We start from the raw sequence: 19,282 nt of genomic DNA, 5'->3' as shown, positions 1-19,282 counted from the left end.
GCTTTGATCTTCAGTTTGGGTGAAAAAAACATAGTAAACCTGAATATTATTATTTGGAAGTATCATCTTAATGTATTATTTTTTGTGTTTCGTCTGCTTTTATCCTTACTGGCCAGATTAGGTGTCCCAGAGCATAAAGTGGTATACTTCATACAGGATTCATCTTGCATGCCGTAGCCCTCATGTTGGCCAGAGAAGACCAAGGAAGCTGAACCACAGCACCTATGTGGCAACAACTCTAAATCTGATCTTGTTGTTTGCTTTTTTTTAATAGAAAGTTCATTTTTCTATGCAAAACAGATGCTTTTGCTTCATCTGTTCCACATCACCTTCCCTTTTTTCTTTTTTTTCCCCCAAAAGTAGTTCAAACTGAATATTTTCAGCTAGCCTCCACACTTTGCAAAAAACATTGTGCTTATGCTTATTCTTTTCGGGCAAATACAGCTAAACTTTGGGTAAACTATTTCCCATTCTCTTTTGTCTGTGAAAATTTATGTGCTATTTCTTTTAATTTATTTTTTTTTAATTCTGAATTCCTACCTATAGAGGGCTCCAATGGGGGGGGCTCGAAAGAGGTTATAAAGCTAAATTAGTTATGCCAGTCATCTTAAATCTTGGGGAGTTAAATTATTATTACTAAATTTTCTTTTAGTTCTTTTTAATAAAAATTAATCCCATTATGGAAAGTAAAACTGCTAAAACAAAATCAAACAGAATGAGCTAGAAAGACCTTTCAAGGGGCAAGAATAGAAACCGTTATTACTTTTTTTCCTCTTATTCTTCTGTCACTCAACAAAACCCCCAAGATGTACTACTGTTCAGCACTGGTACACACAGTAAGCGTGAGCCCACCACTAGTGCCAACTGCTTGGTAATTCAAGTGGTTTAGATTTTTGCTACAGATTGAAATATCTTACATTCTTTCTTCTCATATTGTTCAAGTTGGATGCAGCATATTTTTACAAGGTGGAAGTGCTGTTTTCAGCTTGCTTTTACAAAATAAAAAGAAAAAGTAGGTGATCCATGTGAAAAAAGAAAATGTACTCAAAGGGTATTGCAGGTGTCGATCCCAGTGCACTCAGAATTAATTACTATTATGTCTTAACTAAGTGACCAAACCATGTCCTTCTGTGCATACATGCACAATTACATGTTTTTACATGATAACACACATGTTGCTTCTTGGAAATCCTGTTTTACCCACTGCACAGACAGCAGGGCAGAGGAGAACTTATTAAAAATACATCTGTATATGTACATTATATTTTTTATATAATATATAAATATTTATCTTTTAAAACACTGCTCTGGGACTCAAAGGAATTGGGTTCTCTTTCTGGCACTTCCACAAATGTCCTGTTCAGCAAGGCTATAATAATACCAGCATTTGAGGATGTCAGAGTAACAGGTTGCATACCAACCTCAACCACAGTATTTCCTGTTTTTTGCAGTTTGTACATGGTACTAATGCCTGGCATTTTTGTATGTTTTTGGGGAAGGTGGGAAGGAGGAAGGGATATCAGGAGACAGAATTTTGGCAATAGGTGCACAAACTCAAATTTGGGAAGGTAAAAATGAGAAGCCCCAAGTCCCACTGCAGGTCAGAATGGGAGTAAAACACATGCATCTTAGTCATCCTGTTCCTTTTCTATTTATGAAACAAATCTAAGTCTCACCTCTAGCTGCATACTTTGTCTACTTGGGAATATAAATTATTGTCACAGCTTATGTTGGCTTAATATATTTTGGTTGCTCAGGATGAAAGGAGTCTTTTTAAAAAAGCCTAGGTAATATTGCTCTTGTTCCTTATGTTCTCCTCCAATCTCTTTCCCAAGATGATAATATTTGTAATAGAACATTGTCATTCTGAGTTTTTCATTACTTCCCTTGAGATAGCCGTCAATGCAAACAGCCAAAATCATGTAGCAGAAACTGCATTGCTGTTCTCCAAGAGATCCCAAGTTACCAGCATGTGGTTCTCATTTGGAAAGACTGAGAAGGAGCGGTGTTCTCATAATAGCTCCAAACAAAAAACATTTACTTGAAACTGAAAAGTACAGTGAGAGGTGATGTCCTTAGGAATACTTTTTCTCATTTTTAAGCCAAAAGTGGTACAAAAAGATGCATTCATTTGCCAGCCTCAGTACCTGCCAAGATATAGAGAAGAGTCATGTATATGACCTCAATTAACTGAAAAAGTACAAATGAAAATGGGAGCATTTGCATCAGTACATCGTGGTATCAGGTTGAATCCATATCCCAGTTGAAAGTTAAGTGTACCTGAAGGTTGATGAATTCTAAAGCATTATTTAAGTTCAGTATGTTCCAGACTTCTGCCACATTCAGCAACATAAAAAACTATACTTATCTAATTGTCTTACCTACAGCCATGAAGCCACTTACAACCTCCTCTGGTGTTTAAACATGATGATAAAATCATAATAAATTTTACCGTTCCAATATGATTGATTGTTTTGTTTGTCTTTACTGGTTATACATAAAACATCAGTCATAATTCTGAAATCTCCGCAATGTTATTAATTAGTATAAATGTAAATTCTATTAGAAGTAACTCTGCTACAGAGTATCATACATACAAGTTTTATGTGCTTAATCCTTTTCTAGAATAACAAATATACATGGTCTGAGTTAAAAGGATTTTATTAGCCAGCTTCCACATCTGAAAGATTCAGGTCCCAGGCCTAACTTATTTTTGGTTTCCTCTTAAGTCATAGGCAGACAAAGCAAGAAGGCAGAGAAGTTTATATCATAGATAGCTTACCCTTAATAGAAAATAATAAGTGGCTATGAATTCTTTTAAGGAAGTTTGGCTAAATAAGAGCAAGTGTAGATCAGGACAGAAATCATGGGAATTAGGTCAAGGACAGGCTACTGTCTTAAGCTTATAGCACTGGAACGTGTGAAAAGGGTGGTCTTGCTAGACATGATATTATGATTTTGTGATAGAAAAGACAGAATCAGGGAAATATTTGTGGAGTAAAAGGAAAGATTTATAACATATGGCAAACAGTTCAGCATCTTATGAAAACAAAAAGGACTGTCCTGAGGTAAGTAGAAGCAAGCCATATTATTTTTTAAAAGAGTCAAATTTTCTGCTTGAGAAATTTTGAAAACTCAAAACAGTCTAACTTTTTTAAAGAAAGTTTGAGTTTCTGAGTAAACGTCTCCTTCTGCATTGAAATTAAGTTCAGTTTTAATGAAGTCTTTTGATTAAAAAAAAAATATCTGCCTTAAATGACTTAATAAATTTCTCTTTTTTTCTTTCTCAGTGATATTTTTCCAGTTGGCTCAAATAAGGATAAGAGACTTTTAAAAATCTCAATTTTCCTATAAAAGAAAATTGTTTCCCATGACACTTGTCTTCTTCCATGTTTTTATTTTAATTTGGGTACTTCTTAATTCTTTGATTATTCTGAAAAGAGAAGACTTTCAGCTTGCACAGAGATCAGAGTTTGAAGTGACCTTATTGTTATTTTTGTTAGCAATATTGCTGACTACTCAACTGATTAATCCCTGTTGGCACTAATATAGATTACTTCCTAGGGCCATGGCTTGAGATGGGGAGTCAGAGAAAATTGTGCATGCTTTATGACAGCAGGTGGGAAACCTATTTTTCTTGTGTGGAGTTCCTAAAAGTGGGGACAAAAAATAGTTCCCAAAAGGTTTCCTGAACATGCTGAAGCAGGGTGCAGATTCAAGAACATCCCACACAAGTGAGATTGTCTAGTCAACCAGAGAGTCTAACTTGCAGTCATCAGACTTGTAGAGGTCTATGGGAAGTTAGGCACAAATGAGGGAAGCAAGGCAAGCAGTGCAGATTAGAGCAGATCTGTAGGCACTCTGCCTACTCTGTGTTTGAGGTAACCAAAAGAAACCTCTAAACACTACAGAACAACTGTGCAAGAAATAAATGACTTTGAATATGAGGAAGTCCAGAATGCCATCCTTTAGATGGATTCAGTACAGTATTTCTTTGTCATTCAGGTCATTTTGCTGTTCAGGAATGTTACAAACTATGCTACAAACACACTAATAAAACACTTTTTTATTATTGATTTTTTTCTCAGTGTCTCAGTGCAATGTACAGTCATGATTTTACTACATATCTGACACTCCATTGTACAGTATAAATGCAGTTATCCCAATGGCATAAAAGGGTGGGCACAGACAGGACCTTCAGACTACTAGGCAGGTATTCGGAGGAGAAATCTGGGCAGAAGGAGAAAGAAGTACATATAACTAATTACAGTAATGATAAAAACCCCACCCTCCTTATAGGTTCCACTGGGAGGTAGAATAGGATGGGGTGGGAGTGGCAGCAGGGATTTCTGCCAGATGTGGAAAACAGAGAGAGGACAATGCTGGCTCACTGCAGGATGCCTGTTTTCCTCCTACCAGTTTTGAACGGCTGCCAGGGGAAGAGTATACTCAAGTCCCCCTCGAGTGCCTGTGTTCCTGACAAGTATGAAGTATAGGCAGGAGGCCCCAGCTATACCTTCAAAATGTGAAGCAGAATTAATCAAAAAAGTTGAGTGTAATCCTTCTGCTAGCAAAGGGGATTTTATCCAACAGGTATCATGAAAAATTGTCTAGTTATTTTGTTTTGAGACTTCCAGCTGAAAGATATAATACCAAATTAGGTCTTAAGGACTCCCATAGTAATTCTTATTTTCTTGCCCAATAAAATGTTTGAGGTATTTTTTCCTCATCTTTTACTTTCCTTTTTTCTCCAGTGTGATTCCTCCTTTCTTTCATTCTAATAGTTAAAACAGCAAAAGGGAAAATAATTCAGTTTCCAGTCAGAAAGACTTTTTACATCACCTCCAGTCCCAAAAAAACTTCAGATTAGAAAATAACACTCCATTTTACTCTTTGTAACATTTCAAGTGGAGAAAAACAATCCCTAAGAAGGCGATGCTCTGACTAGAAGAAGAGCCAGATTGTCTGACTCTTCCTAATATGTAGAGAACCCTCACAGGCTACCGGTGCTGTTGAGCCATTGCCTTGAAGGAGGGACTAGGAAAGCGACTGCAGCCTTTTCTCTCTCTCACACTCCTGCCACCCATGGTGCAGAGTTAGGCATCTTCAAAGAGAAAAGGTTCAGACAGAGGGACCATAAATCTATCTGAAATTGTTCTCGTGGTAGTAGATTGTTAGCCTACTGGCACGCCACTGGGTTTGGCTTTGTTTAACAGCTTGGCATTCTACAAAAAAAGTAAATCAGGCCTTTAATTTAGACGCTAACTTTATGCCTTCAAGTTTCAATATTTTCATCCAAGACGTTTAGAATGCACCCATTATTTTTACAGATCACATAATCAGATAGTACTAATAACAATACTACCTAATTGGCTTTTCTTTTGGCTAGAGCATATTTCTCTAGTCCTAATGATTATAATAAAATATGTGTCGATTGTTACACAAGAAAAGAATTAAAGAGCCTTAACACTACAATGGAGTTTTATTCCTGCTTAGGTATGAAATTACTTATTCTGACACAAGTTTGTGGAGTTGGAGTCCAATGTCATCCCAGTTAAACTAAACCTTCCCTAACTTCAGCAGAGCAGTGTTTGCAAGTGACTGGCTATTATCCTCTGAGAGCAAACATGAAGCAATATTTCCCTCATACTCAAAGTCTGGATTTGACTCCCTGCAGATCTGGTTTCTGTGGTGGTTGTATCAAACCCAAGTCTGACTGTAGTGAAAAATGTCAAGTTCTCTGCTATATGTGAATCATAGGTCTCAGATTAGACTGGATCTCTGTTCTTCATATAAGTATATTGCATCTCCATAACAACATAACAATTCTTGGCAGACTAGTAATAAAAAAAAAAAAACAACCCCACACTGTGCATGAACCCCTCTCTAAATGTGTCCTGGGAGAAGATCTGGTAGTTAAGGGCAAACACACAACAGGAAAAGATCACCATCAGTATAATACCAACATAGCTGGCATCTTTTCTTTGAGAAAATGCTATGCTCTTCACAGCACAAATGCAAACAAGCTCCTGACGAGTTAATTTATGGTATTTAAAAAAAATTTGTCTCATCAGGTTCCAAACAGAACAGCAACAGAAGAATGACAACTGTTCAAAATGTGGTATGGAAATAAATTATGGAGATCTTGGAAAGAATCATTTCTTCATCAACCTTCTGTCCTAACAGAGGAAAGCTAGCATGAAATTTCTTGAAGCTTATTTTGACTGGGAAAGAATAACTGTACTGTGTTCTTCATAGGCTGATTATGGTTTCAAATTAATTTTCATGTGTGTACTCCTTCCTAAGCAAATCTACTTACAGGAATTAAGCAAACCTATTAAACAGCAAATCTATTAAACAGAATTTTTCCAAGAATGAAGGTGATATATTCTAGCTCCACCCAATTATTGAAAAGTAGTAAGTGTAGACAGGTGGAGAGGAAGTTAAAGTGGACAAAAGAAAGCCAAGCTTCCATTTCATGGTGTCAGACTTACTCTTTGGGCAAAATCCATGACCGCTTATTCTTTGCTTCTGTACAGAATGTAGCTATTCCTTTCATTGAATTCTGCTGAGGTGCTGCAAGGCTTAATTTGTTTCAAAATGCGTTCAGATTTTCTGATAGTATTGCAGAATGGCATGTAATAAACTTGGTTTGGAAGCACATATAAATACACACTCTCTGCTTACGTGCTTCTAGCTGCCTTAAGACTGAGCAAAATTTGGGAGTGAGGTGGATCCACCACTTGGCAGACACCAGTTAAATTGTGCCAGTTAATGTCATGTCTGAATTTGGTCCACTGTATGCAGAGACTTTCAGTACACTTGGCTAATTACATTGCAAAATCAGAACAACACCTCGTGTGTAATGCAGAATGGACCCACCCTTTCCATATTGGGGGATCCTAAGACTTGCCATCAAATTTTGTCTGAGGTCTGGCCAGACACACCTAACACAGATAAACAGCTCTCGCTATGAATTACACCTGGTTCTCCCTCTCCTCTGGGTCAAACTTTTTGCCCTTCCCCTACTCTTAAACCTGGCAGTTTTGTGGGATAAATTGTCCTTAGCATTCAATGATGGAATGAAGCTTGAAAAATAAAAGGAGAGACAAAAGCATGATTTATTTGTAGCAAGGAAACCATCATTAGGCAACTCAAGCACTAAAGTAGATTTATTCTAAACTGTTACAAAATACTTGGCTTTGGATCCCAAATGTCCTCATCCAGGTGACAAATCTCATGCCATGAATTGACCTGAAATTGCTACTTCTGTCTAGTTTTGTTTCCTCCTCTAGAGAAGTATGTTCTCAGATAGTCGTTAATGAAGGGACAAACTTAAAGTACAGATGTTGCCGTTTAAGAAAAACAACTAATTGCTATGGAGAGGCTTCTCTCTCCACTGGAATGGGTGTGTTGCTAGAGCAGATACCAGGCATAGGAGCTATTCTTAGCAGTCATGGAAGGTTGAGATTTCTTCTTCACAAATTGAATTAGATACAGAAGAGTGATCAGGCATTCTAATTAAAACTAAGCAAACCTAGCCCAGTAGGACATAAATCATGGAAAGGCTTAGCTGAATAGTTGAGTTCTGCTGCCTTCCAGCGGGTAGAAGACAATGGATCATTTCAAGTGAAAAAGTTTCTCATGTCACTGGCTCAGTACCTTTAAACAAAACTATATTCATATTGGGTTACTGTTTCATAGAACTTAGCTGAGCAGATTCTCTTTATTCTGGTTGGACAAATATCTTGTCAGCTACTAGGAAAGTTAACAGTGGCAGCGATGTTCTGGAAATGCTCTTATAGCCTATAGCTTGTTGATTTTTCAGGTTTGTGGGATGGTAGGAAAACTATCATTTCCACTAGCCTAAGAAGATGTGGGAAGAGATTGTTGTCTAGAACTGTTTACAGATTAACATACCAGAAGTAAACATGGAAGGTGCTTATGAGGTGCTGTAGGTGAAGACAAAAACGCCACATCCAGCCAACTCCCTGATGAGTTCATTTCATAATTAACACAGGCAGGATTAGAAGCTAGATCCCACTCCCACTGAAACCAGTGATAAATCTTTTCTCTACTGAGCAAGACAATTAGCACAAGATTAAAGCACATAGCTCACAAGCTGAAACTCAGTTCTCTAGAGGGCCAGGTGGTAGAGATACATTTAAGTCCTTGTTAAACCCTTATGGATTCTCATGAGATTGAAGTTGTTCCTTTACCTCCTGTCAGTCTTTAAATTCTTAAGTCTCAGACAGAGAATCATTGTGACTCTCCTGGGTGTAGCACAGCATAACTTTGTAGATGTGGACAGAAGATTTGGCTCCGTGAAAGTTAGGTATCTCATGCTCCTCATGTATAATTCTTCACAGTATGACAGTCATAACATAATGCTGCTGAGATGGCTAAAGCCTCTCTAAGGGAAGCCCTGTGCCATGGTCTGGCTGCTGGCATGGGATGAGAATGGGAATGGGATATTCTATCAAACAGCTGGATATAAGGATGTCCCTTCAGGTGATGTGTGTAGAAAGTACACAGCTAGGACACACCCATCCTTGGAATTTTAACACCAAAGAAACACATACTAGTGACAGTTTCTCTATTTTTAAGGGTAAAATAAAAAGAAACACGAAGGTTCTGAAATAACTGTGCAATAAGTTTGCAGTTGCATTGAACAAAGCCAGGAAGGAATGTTTTACTAACCTGAAACAATCATCCTATGCCAGGGGATGGGGAAGGAAAAGAGAAGAACAGAAAAGAAACTCTTCAATTTTTCTTTTTCAATTGAAAGATAAGATATTTATGCTAATATTGGTTAGGAAAAATATGTAGACACTTGAACAGTATATGAATGCTTCTAGCCAAAGAGCAAGAAAGTTTTTCTTTAGAACAACATATTTCTTCCAGAGTTGCTAAGTAATCATTACAAGCACCTCTGCAATTCTGATGTTTTAAAAATAATGAAATCCTAAGCAGCTTGAATACAGACTGAATTCTGGAGAACTGCTGTGTTACTATCCCCCTACCACACTCACAACTGTAAGCTCAGATATAGTGCAAAAGCCAGCCCTCATTTAATAGTCCTGTTTGGGAAATTATGCTTAATATTAATAAATGAAACAATAATCTAAACCACAGCAGACTTCTGGTTTCATTTTACACAATAAAAATCCTTTGTGAGCTAGTGGTAGTGCATTTTATAGACACTGGGACAGCAGCGGGGGGACAGATGCTTCATCTGGAGCAAAGCTTTGAAAGATGCTATTATCAGCACTCTCTGGCTAGCTGAGCTTTGATATTTTGCTATAAAATCAATCAGTGAATGTGAGTTATGCTTTGGGACAAAGAATTCATATTTGTGGTGCTAGGCACCACAAGAAGAGACCTGATTTTTTTAAAGAGTACTCAATCATGCCTTTTGTAGAAATGGTTAGAAAACCTGAGCATCACAGCATGTCTTTAGATAGTTGTTTTAAAGTGTCTAAGCTTGAAAATTTTTGTTCCCTCCTATGAATTGTTAGCCAGGATTCCTAAGCAAGTGTGATGAGTTTCTGTGTATTCCTAATACATTTTTAACTCCTCAGACAGTTTCAGGGAAAAGGAGTGAGGATCTTCAAGATACTGTTTCCACAAGTCTCTTTAAAGTTATATCTTATTAGATACAATGAAATTCAATCACACATGTTAAGCTATCAGAAATCAGGCCCTAACCACTGCTCATAGAAATACCGTTTTTTTATGTCTCCTTCCAGTACTTACCTGGTTCTATGTCTATTTACATAATTAGCTTCATGAAACTTGTTTAAACTTCTCCATCAAATGTCAGGACCTCTTTGCATTCCTGGGAAATGCATAAACAAGTTAATGTAAGATGTGGGGTGAGATTCCCAGCTGGCCACACATGGGTGAGTCCAGATGCAGGATCTCGACTGTTTAAATCTGCAAGCCCTTCCCAGAGCGTCTCACTTAGCAAGGGCTTCTGTGAATTTCTGTTTGGTTTGCTGAGTTGCAGTGATGGGTAGCTCTCAACAGGGTCCAGGGCAACTTTGACTGCTTACCGATAGGCAGCAGGGGAACAAGGAAAGTTTCTTTGGCCAACCTGTCAGTCAGTGGGTCCCAAGCCAGTCTCTCAAAGCTTTCATACCAACATACTTACACCTCATTGCACAAAGGCAGATAAAATGAGAAACAAACCTAAGATTCATAGTATGAGTCGAAACAAGAATGGCTACTATTTGTTTTTCCTACTTCTAGCTTTCAGCTAATAAGAAAAAAAGTGCCATTGGGCTTTGGTAGCAACCAAATAGCACGATATTCTGCAAACTTTTAATCTTTATTCACTTTAAAGAGGGGATGAAACAAATGTGAAATACAAAGCAGCATGCCTGAAACTAAACATTGGAGCCAACATTCCCCCCTGGAAAACAAACATCAGTAAAATTTGGCAGATCCAAGTTCTACAAGTTAATCTCACCTCTAATTAAAAGTTATGTTGAGGAGTTCATTTTAAATGAGTGGCATTAAAGGTACTTTACCTTTCTTCCTCTGTATTACACATCTATTTTGAAATTCACAAACTGTGGAAGCCAAGAAGAACCGCATAACCCACAGTCTGACTTCCTGCCACAGTGATCTACATAGACCCTCGCTCAGTCACTACTGCTCCAGGCTCAGCATTCTGGCTGAGTCAGTGAATATCTTCAGGGATACAACAACCTTGATTTAAGAAGTGAAATTCTGTCCCCACAGAAGCATATGGAAAATCCTCCCCACATCCTGCCTATATAATTACTGCCTAAACATTTGGCTACGACAAACCTTCAGCAAATATGAAAAAATACAGAGGAACCTGGAGATGTTTGCTTTGCACATCTCTGTGTTTGGGATCTGAGTGATGTTATTTGATTAAGTGGTTGGTCTCTAGAGCTCTGACTAATTCTTTATTTCATTACATGTGACCAGAGATAGATTCAAAATTACATACAAGCACACTGTAATCGAGGCTATCAGCAGCACTCCTACAGATAGCAAAACACAGAACAGCAAATTTACCAGGCTGCAGCATCAGTTAATTTGCAAACAGGGAGAAATCAGCTTTTCAAATAGGACCACATGGCAGAACTGACTCTTTTCCAAGGTGCAAGAATAAGCATTAGCAGATGAAAATGGGTTGTAGTGGATTCATGGGTAGTGTTATCCATACTACTGGTATTCTCTGTCTGTGGTGGTGTCTCAAACTGTGAACTGCATCTACTCATTGTCCATGGGCTGTTTCTAAGAAATCCATGAAACATAGTCAAGATCTGCTGTCAGTAGCTTGTATTGACTCAACCAGAGAAAGCAGCTCCTTTGAAAAAAAAATTAGAAGATTTACAAACTGAAAAAGTTTAGAAACTACTATTTAATCTGTTGTCTGTTCCCTGCATTAGCAAATTATTAGGACAGTTAACTCCTGAAAGAGAAGACAAACTGAGATAAATGGAAAAGAAATTGATGTAGATCTAACAAAGAAACTTCAAAAATATCCACATAAAAGGATTATGAAAGAATAGCATTTGCCCTAAGAATGTTACAATGAAATTAAATTTCATTCACTATTATTCTGTGACAAATGGTCCCTGAATCCATATTTGAGCTACCAACCTGGTGAAGCACATGGAATTGCTTACTATAAAGTCACAAAAGTACAACACGCTTTCACACCTGCTGGCACAAGGACATTAGACTCCAATCTAGTGTATCCTCTGTGTAGTGTTGGAAGTATTGGACTTAAATATACTATGTCCTGTGCTTGGTGGCCCTAGTGACCGCAGTAGGTGAGAGTTTCTGTACAAATGGAAATTATAGCCTTAAATTAGGAGGACAATAGATTAGCACTGAGGGTGTCAGTCTGTTGCCCAGAGTAATAGAATTGGCAGGGGTAACTTCCAAGCCTTCAAAGAAAACGCATTTTCACTGCAATGTCTCTACATCACTTATTTTTTTCTGTGTTGCCCACACTCATAACCCTGTTTGAAATTATTTCTAGTGTTTTGCACAACATCTCAGCTTTCACCCCTGTTCATGACCTAGAAAGTTACCTACAGCATGCTGCTGTACATCTTGTATTCTAGTTGTTCCCAGACCACAAAAGGAAAATATAATCAAACACCAATCTCCCATGTAAGTTATGTGTTTCTCAGGCAGACAAACAAACAAAACTTGCTTCAAGTCAGTTGAGACATAAGCTAATGATCTTTTATTTTCTGGAAATATCTTTTCTGTCTTCTAGTGGCCAACACTCTTTGTCAGACCTAACCAGAACTTGTGCATAGCTTTTTGGGGCAAGTTTGCTATTCACCACAAACTTCACCACAACTCTACACAGTCAAAAAGCTTTATGGCAAGCCTTCAGTCTCTCTACTTTTGCTGAGAATTTCAGTATGAAAATGTTTTCTGAGTAACTAATTAAATTAAAGCTGAAAACCGTTATAAAACAACCCATATTATTTTTTTTTCTTCAGAATCTGTGCCCAAGGCTTTCTAGAACATCTGCAACCCAGTTTGTGATGCAAACTGCAGATTTGCCATGCTCCTGGAAACAGATGTGTGTATAGCCTGCACTGCCAACCTTGTTCTGTTACTGGAAACAGGTTGTCGGAAGACTTGTACAAGGATGATGAAACTCAACTAAGATATAAGCACTGCATATAACTTTTGTCGTTCTATTCAGCAGATTTTAGCCACTATTAGAAACAGTGGATAAACCTAATTTACTGATTGACCCTTAAATGTTAGATTATGCACTTGCTCCTAACTCAACTTTCTTAAGTTGAGAACCTCTAAAACCTACAATTGGCTGACTTCTCACAATACATGGATCAACATTTTTTCCTTCTGATGATGGCCTAACCATTACATCAGTGCAGATGTCTGGATACACATTAGATTCTAGCTTCACCCATGAGAAAATGTAAAATTAAACTTAAAAAAATATATCTGGTCCATAAAACCAGCTTTGCCTTGTTCTTGAAATCCCTAGCTTGGATTCACATACTCCTCATTACTCAGAAAGTCAGCCAATAAGCACAGATACGTTCCTTTGTATCTAGGGCCAACTATGCCCTTGCTGAGGTCTTAGTGTGAATTGAAGTTGAACTAATGGTTGCCCTAACTTCATGCTGGCAAACCACCATTTCTCCTCCCTGCTCAAGGAAGCCAGTCGTTGCGCACTTCTGCAATACAGAGTAGGTCCCATCTGTTTCATCTGTTTGTTCATGCCCATACTTATTAAGACCAATGGAAAGGCTGCTCTGAGCCTGGCACCATTTGTAGGGATGGCTCATGCTGGGGCTTGTCCACAGGCTCGCTCAGCGTCTGAGCCTACAAAGCCATGATCTGAAGCGACGGCGCTAGGGCCCTGCTTTGAAATGGACCCAAGCACCACACTTAAACCTGGCACCTAACCAGATGCACATTTAGACCATCCAGCAGCACCCTCCTGACAGGTTTTTAAGGCAAAGAGCATAAGGAGTAACTCCACAGCGAACAGAGTATCACAGAGTAACACACTCGCCGCACCGTAGGCTGAGGTGGAAAGGGAAATGGTAGCAGTACTTTGCAAACAGGTTAGCTTACAGCCTGCACCCGTTGCACTGTCAGCCCCTGGTGCCTGGAAACTGGGCATATTCATATTTCAGATCCCCTTAGCTCGCTACCCATGAAAGCATTTGTATTTTGACTCTCACAGGAACAAGACATGATAAAGTGATGCTTCCATCCCCGTTTTGAATCTGGCTTACTCTTTTAAATCCACACTGCGCTCGTTAGAGTCTCAGGCAATGGTCTTGAACACTGGCTTAATGTTCCCAGGGAACTAGAGCACAGCTGGTCTGCACAGCATTTTAGAGAAAGGTAGGGATCTTTATGTGGGAACAGAAATCTGCCTGTGTGTTAGGTTGTCTGAATAAACATGGGTTTCGCTGTTAACCACAGCACTGAGTGTTTATTGGAGGCAATTCACAAAGGATATTAGACAGAGGGCATTATCTTTATATGCAGAAACATCTGTATGCATTTTTCTGTAGCAAATGTAACATACTTCACTATCTATTAAATGTTGTTCTTAAAAAACTGAGTTGAAAGTTCACCAGAAGGCAAGCTTAAGAATAGCACAAGAAGGCATTTTACAAGTTTCCACATGTAGTTTTGCTTTTGCACTTCCACCTGGATCATTTGTATTCCACTCCTTGCTATCTTTGAAACAAAGGCTGTCAGCCACATCCAATTATCTCATATTTTTGTGATATACTACAACCACATGGGGGTTAGGATGAAAATAGTCAACTCCCTTATGTTTATGGCAGACACTCTGGCAATGGGAAACTCTTTTGTGAAATCCTGCAGCATGACAGAACCAAGTAGTATATCAGCACGAGCTGAATTTTGCTCATGGAAATGTGTGCAAAAGATGATGAACATTAATAAACTGTCCCTGGGAGAAATTAATTTTGCTTTTCCTAAAATAAATGAACTTTTTTTTCTTGTTTAAAAAATAGCAATTAATAGAATTATGATGGAAGCTAAATATAATCTAAATGCATGAAAAGCAAAATGTGAAAATGCCATCAGCAAAGCACTGTCACTAATATACTCATACTGCATGAGATGTCCTGTTAGGTGTCTCTCAACTGTTTTCTGTTGTCCAGAAGAAGATTGGCAACACTATTCATTAGAGAGAGCGGTTAGTAAAAGTGTGGTGTTTCACAGTGTGAAAAACTGTTTCAAGCCTACAGGAAAAAAAACCCCACATGATAAAATAATAGATAAAATAATAAAATAAAAGATATACTAACCGATGCCATTAACCAAGGCTGCTTAAATACCCATTACTGTCTTCTCCCTTGTGACAAAGCCTATATACTAACAATACAAACTAAAGCAAGACCTATAAGGAAAAATATCTCTGAAACTTACTGTTTCATTTCTATGGCTCAGGCCATAATGACCAATCTCTTAAGCAAAATCCATCAAAAGAAATGTTGAAAATTAAAAGAAAAAAAAAAGGTAGTCGGAAATAGTTTAGTCTAGTCAGTGGTTTTACACAAGGGGCAGGTTACGTGATGACTGAGTCTCTATGCTCCAGTATTCATTTATGTGTTTAGCTTCTAGTTAAAAGCAATTGTCAGTGCTTCTCATTAAATAGCCATGTCATTTGGACCCTCTTTTCACAGAGAGGCCTGGCTCATACTGGTGCTGTGATCCCTGTTTCTCACTGTGAAGAGGACGCTGAGCCTGGAAAGCTGCATGTCATGCATTTCAGGAGATAATGAACTTTTCTTTCTATTTTAAAAGTTAAAACAGAGCAGAGGCTCCAGAGTTTAAAACAATCTTTCTTTCACACACCCCCTGCCCCTTCTGTTTGCACTGCAAGCAACCAGTGAATCTGTGCCGGTTGTCGTTTTCTTGTATTTTATAGCCGTACTGCGTGGTCTAATGTGAAAGCCTTCCAGGCAGAAACCGTCCTGAGAACCACAATACAGACTGTCTATGTTGCTTACTGTCAGGACGTGGGTTCTGGACAGTTAAAAGTCTCTGGGCTTTAAGCGGTGCAGCAGACACCTCTTGCAAGACAAGTTGGCTGGGCACTCTCAGGGTCAGCCTCCTCCTCTTCACCTGGTCCTTCTCCCACATCCTCCTCCAAGCTGCGTGTGGGCATGTAGCTGTCCCTCTCCCTCTCTCCCAGCTGTGCCAAGGTGAAGCCAGGTCCCAGCCTGTCCTGATATCTGTCCCAATGTCAGTTTGCTATTTGCATTAGAACAGTATGCGATGAACTCGTTCTTTTACCTTCTCAACTGCACCACCAAAAATCTGAAGCATGAGGCATTTCTACTTTCCAAGTCATTTTCTGGATGATTATTCAAGGCTAATGAAGCCAAACTTCTTGTCATCAGCTCATTGCAACATTTATTACCTTGAAAATAGTTTTAGTCTGAACCTGTGATATTCTCCTTAGGCTCCAAAGTCTTCTTAAACATATTCCATGCACTCTGTTTCTCTGCCTTTTTCTCTCTCACACAGATACAAACCTTTAGATTAAAGATTAAAGATTTTGAGAAATATTTAAATAATTAGTTTTTAGCCACCCCAAGACTGAACATAAAGGCAACCACAAAAAAAAAAAATAAAAAAAATAAAGAGAATGAGAAGTCAGCACTCTGTTGTAATCCTTTGCCATCAATGTGTTGATTAAAGAAAATGTTAAACTGCAGGGTATCAGCCAAGTCTGTAGAGGATCTATTGGTACAACGAATGAATAAAAAACTTTTTTAAAAAAAATCTAATTACACTTTGCTTGCATCTTTACTGAATAAGAAATACAAAAGGAAATTTATCTTTGTTGTGGTTCAGATTTCCTCATCCTGCTCAAATCTGCTCTTAATTTAGAAATATGCTGGTTTCTGCTTTCACATTTTCATTAAATGTTGCTTAGACTTCCTGGATCTAAAGGAAGCCTTGGGATTGGCCATGAAAACAAATGTCTCTTAGAACAAAGCGCTGGAGCCACTTGGATACAGAGGACCAAATTCAGACCTTATGCATGGACAGGGAAGCAATCCAAACAGGCTGGACCTCTTGTATAGGTCAGAAAGTCATGCTGTGTGAGAGAGATGCTGTGCCCAGGAAGAGTAAATTTGGGGTCTCCTTTTCCCCTTCTGTTCTTTTTCTCTCCTGGGTCCCTCATACTTCTCCTCCTTATGGAAGTCTTTTGGGCAGTTCTGTTTCTCTCTGTCTTTACCATTTCTATCCTTGCTTGTTTCCATTCCTCTTTCCTCAGTCATTCCTCCCCTTTTACCCCCTCCTCCCATTTCTACCTGCTATCTCTGCTTCCTTACTTGTTCTGTCTCTTTGTCTGCTCCTCTTTCACTCCCACATGTGGCTTTAACACAGAGCTCTGGCCACCCTCCTCAGTTCCCCTGTGGTCTCTCCATGATCCTCCTTTCATTCCTCTCCTCTCTCTGTTCCACTGCTTCATTTTTTCTCCCCCCTCTCTCTTTTTTATTAGTCTTTTTCAAACTTCGTAGTCTTCTTTTTTTTTTCTTCTGCTTCAGCACCTCATCCTTCCCATGTTTTGTCTTGCAAAATATTTCTTGAAACCTATATAAAGCAGCAACAACACAATTCAGGCTCTTGGGATAACAGCAAGAGATGGGCTAGAGAACAAGCTTCCTCATTCAATGCTGAGTGTTCAACAAAAGAAATACACCACAGAGTGAGAGAAGCACACCTCCCATCTGCAAAGCATTAAAGACCTGATGTGTGCAGACACTGCTCCATCACATGGTGCTGAGCAGAAAGAGGAATTGTTAGGTGGGAGTTAACGGAGCACATGCATCTGTTGAGGGGCCACAGTATTTCTCAAATACTCCGTAGCTGAGACTTGCATTGACTCCGCTCGGATAAAGCACAATGATCCATTGCTCTGAGTATGGATTTGATGGATTAAGAAGCAAGAAGTTAGGGCTTGTCATTGACAGTACAGGGCAGGAGTTTTTAGTGGCTCACAGCCCACCAGGGTAAAAAATCTGAGCTATGGAGTAATATCCTGTAACTTACAGTATCTGTCATCATGGTTTTTCTTGTGTTCTTTGTTCTGGGTCTTTGTCCCACTTGCGCTCGCAGCCCAGAAGGCCAATCATATCTTGGGCTGCATCAGAAGAAGCATGGCCAGCAGGTTGAGGGAAGTGATTCTGCCCCTCTATTTCGCTCTTGTGAGACCCCACCTGGAATATTGCGTCCAGCTCTGGAACCCTCAACACAGGAAAGACATCGACCTGTTGGACCAAGTCCAGAGGAGGGCCACAAAGATGATCAGAGGGCTGGAGCACCTCTCCTATGAAGACAGGCTGAGAGAGTTGGGGTTGTTCAGCCTGGAGAAGAGAAGGCTCCAGGAAGACCTTATAGCAGCCTTCCAGTATCTGAAGGGCACCTACAAGAAAACTAGAGAGGGACTTTTTACATGGGCATGCAGTGATAGGACAAGGGGGAATGTCTTCAAACTGGAAGAGGGGAGATTTAGACTAGATATTAGGAAGAAATTTTTCACTCTGAGGGTGGTGAGGCACTGGAACAAATTGCCCAGAGAAGTTGTGGATGCCCCCTCCCTGCAGGGGTTCAAGGCCAGGCTGGATGGGGCTTTGAGCAACCTGGTCTAGTGGGAGGTCTCCCTGCCCAGGGCAGGGGGGTTAGAACTACATGGCCTTTAAGGTCCCTTCCAACCTAAACCATTCTATAATTCTATGATTCTAAATATCCCAGTTTGGGGTCTCAGAAGACTGAGCCCAAGCTGTGGGATAAGGAAGGCTACCTGAGGAGCTACATGTCAACAGAGCTAGACCTGCTCCTCAGGTAGTGGTCAAAGTGGGGTTTGGCACACATCAGCCTCTGAGTGAAATAACTGGCAGAAGGTAGAGATATGCTAGAATATTATTTTAGGTTTGAGGGTGTTTGCATTCAGTCCCATGGCAGGCTTGTTTTGCAAGCTGGAAAAGTGCCCTATGTATTTCTGCAGGGCATTAATTCACACTGCTTCAACTGTCCTGCAGAGATACAAACTCGTGTAAATACCCTTACCCATATTGCAGTTTTCTTCATATTCTGTGTGCATACAGTGCTAAATCCATCAGTCCATCAAGCTCCAGTGCTGTCAAAGGAAAACACAGCATTTCTTTGCCTCATACATGGACAGCAACTTACTTAAAGACTGTAAAATGAGACTCAGATGAAGCATGATGAATTGATGTTTGGAAACCTGACTTCTTTCAAACAAAATGACTTTTTAAAAAAAAGTTGGGGGAAGAGCAAGAATGACGCTATCTTTCACAATAGCTAATTTTGGGATAAAATTTGTGTCAGAATGCCCCCTTTTTAGTGTTGATACTTCATGCTTTTTAGATACAGGAAAAGAAGTTTTGACATAAAAATAACCACTAAACCAAAAAAAAAAAAACTTTTAAAAGTGAAATTTCATGGAAACGCTCAATCACATTAAATCAGCCAGTCATGGTTTAGTGAAAACAATGTTTCTCAAGGGAAACTTCTTTCACCACATTTTTTTTTTTTTTTTTCCTCCTGACTGACTGCTTAGAACAGATCAGATATAGGCATCTACATGGATGTTCTTCGGGTACTGAGTGGGCTTTATAAATCTTGATAAAATTTTATTTGTAGTGTAATAGAAAATTGTATCTTTCCACCTACAATCTCATAGACTGCTAATCTTCTACAAGTTATTTTCTTCATAAAG

This window comes from Charadrius vociferus, unplaced genomic scaffold (genome assembly GCF_000708025.1).
Source record: "Charadrius vociferus isolate BGI_N301 unplaced genomic scaffold, ASM70802v2 scaffold68, whole genome shotgun sequence".
Taxonomy (NCBI): Eukaryota; Metazoa; Chordata; class Aves; order Charadriiformes; family Charadriidae; genus Charadrius; species Charadrius vociferus.
Note: the sequence above shows the minus strand (reverse complement) of the source record.